Here is a 5,186-nt window from a genome sequence, read left to right as displayed (position 1 = left end):
CTTAAAAATAATTTTGATCACTTTTTTAACTTTTCAGACCACTGTGCGTGTGTCCCTGTAAGTCGGGTGGCAGATGCCGATGCACGACTTCTCGGTGAACGACGAGGCAGTTGCCGGTACGTCGGAAGATGTCCGGGGCTTCGTGAGGCAGACGTCGTTGCACGACGACTCCGCTGACGATTAAGAGCTCTGCAGCTGGGTGGTGTATTCCACAAAAAAAAATGTCGCCGCGAGAAGGTAGCACACGCGACTCCGCTGCGTGCAAAAACTTGCAAAATTTTCTTTGCCCGAACGCGACGCCGGACTAAGCGTGTCGAGGCGTGAGTTGTGTGTTCGGTTCTGTTTATGCGAACACAATGGCTGCTTTTTCGCCCTATGCACTGATCACTCGCGAAATTTTGTGTTCGTGGCTCACAAGAATAAAGCTTGCGGCAGAACGAGGTGGTCACCACTGCGGGAATAGGCGAGATCCCGGGGTCTCGAGGATGTCGCGAGTAGGACCTGGTGCAGGGGAAAAGAAATAGTCACCTGATTCCAATAGGTTATACTTTTATTATTAAGATGTGACTTGGCGCTCGGCCGGATCAAGAGTGAGGCTACAACAGCTTGCTCCCGCTCTCTCTGCGCCGTCTCGCGGCGCGCTGCTCAGAGAGAAGAGGGGAGTATCCCCACATATATGCGAAGTTGTCGGTCGATTCTTTTCATATTTTTCACAGACATACTACTTGGTGTTACCAACATTTTGAAACGAAAAAAGTTGGATTCGGTCGGGCCAATTTCAAAATATTGCAATTTCTAAATTTTTTCAAACTTAGCGACTTGAAATTATATTAATTGGAGATGGTGTATATGCGAAGTTGTCGGTCGATTCTTTTCATATTTTTTACAGATGTGATGGCTTGTTTGACCATCTATTTATTATTAATAAAATATGCCAGCTGACTGAAAGCTAATGACTCGACTCTATGTCTCTTGGGTGGGGCGTGGTGGAGAAATGAATAACACAAGGACTTGGATTCACACATACGAGACTGTTTATTTAACCTTAATCCTAGTTACGTAAATGTTGCTTACTATGTATCGGTGTTCTTATCTTCGGCGGCGACGTTCGGTGCGGCGACTGAAGGCGTCTGTGTGGTGGCTGTTGTATGGCGGGCCCGTGACGGTCTGGCCGTGGCTGGTGCGGTGTCGGTGAGGGTGATCGGCGTCGGCGAGATCGGCGTCGACGAGGGTGTCCTCGGTGTCGATGAGGGTGTTCTCGGTGTCGGCGTGCTGGGCAGCGTCGGTGGTTGCAGCTGGACGAGCTCGCGTACTTTTCGAATAAGTAACTCGCACTGATTTTATCTGTTCGGAGCCGAGCAACAGGCTGGCTTTCAAGTAAACTGCGAACTTTGACTCGAGAAGTAAAGATGTACGTGAATACCGAACCGACGAGCGTCGATGTGTACGCCTCGAACCGAAAACTGTGAATGAGCTCCGACGACCGTCGATGTGTACGCCTCGAACCGAAAACTGTGAATGCCCCGAGACTCTCTGAGTCTCAGTTTATATACTGTTTGTTGCTGCCGTACCCTCTTTGTCTGAGCTAGGGTCACCGTGAACTTTATGTTTCCTCTAGAGCTTGCGGGCTGCGCGTTTTTTCCCATCCGTCCTGTCTGGGAATTTTAGCGAATGCTTGAGCCGTACCCTTAGTTTCTTTGCTCGCAAGTTGTGACCTGATTTTTGCGAACATCCGTTTTTTCTGCCCGACCCGGTTACCTCATCGCATTCCTGGTGTCGGAGGCATCATAAATTTCGACTTGTAGCTTGCAAGCGCGAGTTATGTTTCCTACAAGCGCTTGCTGCTCCAGGCGTGTGCGCACTCACACCAGTGCGTACCGCGGTGTACGTGAGTGGGCGCACACTAACGTTTTGCTGCTCTATCCGTGTGCGCACTCACACTAGTACGCGCTGCGGCGTACGTGAGTGGGCGCACACTAACGTTTGCTGCTCTATCCGTGTGCGCACTCACACCAGCACGCGCCGCGGCGTACGTGTATAGTCGCACACTAACGTTCACGGCACTGTCCGTGTGCGCACTCACACCAGTGCGCGCTGCGGTGTACGTGTGTAGTCGCACACTAGCGTTCACGGCTCTGTCCGTGTGCGCACTCACACCAGTGCGCGCTGCGGTGTACGTGTGCAGTCGCACACTAGCGTTCACGGCTCTGTCCGTGTGCGCACTTACATCGGTGCGCGCCGTGGTGTACGTGTGCAGGCGTGCACTGACGTTCGTTGTTCTTATCTGTATGCACGCTCACACAATTACGTGCCGCAGTGTACATGTGCGGCTGTACAGTAGGGCGGAGCAAAAAAACCCTTTTGTCGCCGATCGCTTTCTAATAGCAATAGAACGTTAGTATAACTCAAAAAAAGAGAAAAGCCACGAGGTAGGCGCATACAAATGATATCTTCAGTTAGCGCATGAAGCTCGAAGTTTGAATTTCGTAAAAACAATATAATCATGCTTCAGAAATGAATCACAGCAAAATCTCTCGGCTTCGAATAGACCGATCGGGCTGAAAGTTTCAGGGCTTGTTTTACATGTGAACACGAGTTTCTCTGTAAAATTTCAGCCCTCTAGGTGCCTCAGAAACAAAGATATAGTCATAGGAAGGTTGAAAAACAACGTTACATTAATTTTTTTTTGTGCTATTTCTATCTTTGTACACCTGTGGGTTGCGTAATTTTGCTGCTATTGAAACGAAAGAGTAACCAATTTTTTCGTCTTTTAAAGACGTTTCCAACCGTATAAGTTTGTATAGGGGTTTTTAAATTTTTACAGAAGTTACAATATAAAAGGTCTAAACTTTTGTGTCACCATCGAAACTACATTTGTTATTTTTTTTTCTGTTTCTTAAAAGTTACACATTCTAGACAAACTTGAACCCCAATGATAGTTATATGCTCTTAAAGAGCGTAAAATTACCTTCAATTTGGTGTATGTAAAAAGTTTCTAAGTCCTCTAGAACCGAAGATACAGCTGTTTGAAGTTTTACTGAATATTGAAGTACTGAATCTGTGAATTTATCATAGACCGGATATGGTAAGATCATCACAGAATTTAATCTGAATTTAATAAAACTTCAAACAGCTGTATCTTCGGTTCTAGAGGACTTAGAAACTTTTTACATACACCAAATTGAAGGTAATTTTACGCTCTTTAAGAGCATATAACTATCATTGGGGTTCAAGTTTGTCTAGAATGTGTAACTTTTAAGAAACAGAAAAAAAAATAATAAATGTAGTTTCGATGGTGACACAAAGGTTTAGACCTTTTATATTGTAACTTCTGTAAAAATTTAAAAACCCCTATACAAACTTATACGGTTGGAAACGTCTTTACAAGATGAAAAAATTGGTTACTCTTTCGTTTCAATAGCAGCAAAATTACGCAACCTACAGGTGTACAAAGATAGAAATAGCACAAAAAAAAATTAATGTAACGTTGTTTTTCAACCTTCCTATGACTATATCTTTGTTTCTGAGGCACCTAGAGGGCTGAAATTTTACAGAGAAACTCGTGTTCACATGTAAAACAAGCCCTGAAACTTTCAGCCCGATCGGTCTATTCGAAGCCGAGAGATTTTGCTGTGATTCATTTCTGAAGCATGATTATATTGTTTTTACGAAATTCAAACTTCGAGCTTCATGCGCTAACTGAAGATATCATTTGTATGCGCCTACCTCGTGGCTTTTCTCTTTTTTTGAGTTATACTAACGTTCTATTGCTATTAGAAAGCGATCGGCGACAAAAGGGTTTTTTTGCTCCGCCCTACTGTACACTAGCATGCTCGTTCGGGACTTGGTGTTGCACCGGGCTGGTTTGCTGCCCCGGTGTTTTATCTACTCGTAGGGATGCTATGACCCTCGTGACTGGGTCATTACACAGACATACTACTTGGTGTTACCAACATTTTGAGACGAAAAAAGTTGGTTTCGGTCGGGCCAATTTCAAAAAAATGCAATTTCTAAATTTTTTTAAACTTAGCGACTAGAAATTATATTGAATGGAGATGGTGTATATGCGAAGTTGTCGGTCGATTCTTTTCATATTTTTTACAGACATACTACTTGGTGTTACCAACATTTTGAAACGAAAAAAGTTGGTTTCGGTCGGGCCAATTTCAAAAAAATGCAATTTCTAAATTTTTTCAAACATAGCGACGGGTATGGTCGGAAAGTAGCTTTCCACGAGGTAATGCACTATAGACTTGTAAATAATTTTGAAATTTCTACTTGGAATCCAAAATAACCCTAAAGTTGATTCGTTCAGGCAGAATAACAGTACAGTTTAAAGAATTTGTCGGTGTGAATAAAGTACGGTTCTAGAAGGGTGCAATGCGTATGGACTTGTAAATGAATATGAAATTTTGATGACTGGGAGGTACGTTAACGGTCGGAATCATAAAAATTCGAAAAAAATTCAATGCTCGAAATAATTTCCACATATGTCGAAATTCTAAAAACAAATATTGAATCATACAAATGTCAACGATTTATACAAATTTTATCAACTTCGGAGAATTTTCATCCTAAGCGTATTACTTAAAAAAAACAAATTTACATCCAATGCGTATGGACTTGGTGAAAATTCAAATTACTATTCAGATTACGATTCATCGCGTATGAACATGTGGTGTATTTCAAAATGTGACTTGAAACACCGTCAAAGAGTTAGCGTACTTTTACGCAAGTTTTTTTATTTGGTCGGGACTTAGAAAATATTTGCCTTATATGGTGCGGCTATAGGTGGTGCGGCTATGGGTGGTGCGGCTTTGGGTTGTGCGGCTCGGAAGTGGTGCGGCTAGGGTGGTGCGGCTAGGGTGGTGCAACTCGGGGGTGGTGCGGCTAGGGTGGTGCAACTCGGGGCTGGGCCAGCTGGGATGGTGCGGCTTCCAGGTAGCATATCAGGCCGGCCTTCGGGGCCCGCAGATCGGGCCCAAAATCCGTAGAGGGAGGTTTTTTGGGATGCCCGATCGATCTAGCTAGGTTTCAGAATCGACCGATGCTCGTAGTGCAAAAAAAATTTCATTACCCACACTTTTTCGCAATTGATCAAAATTCTGACAACGGATTCGGAATCAGCGACCCAAAAAACACAAAATCCAGGGGGTCCGAGCCCGATCCCTGGACGGACCCCAGCT

Source organism: Trichogramma pretiosum, unplaced genomic scaffold (genome assembly GCF_000599845.2).
Source record: "Trichogramma pretiosum strain Unisexual culture from Peru unplaced genomic scaffold, Tpre_2.0 scaffold178, whole genome shotgun sequence".
Lineage (NCBI taxonomy): Eukaryota > Metazoa > Arthropoda > Insecta > Hymenoptera > Trichogrammatidae > Trichogramma > Trichogramma pretiosum.
Note: the sequence above shows the minus strand (reverse complement) of the source record.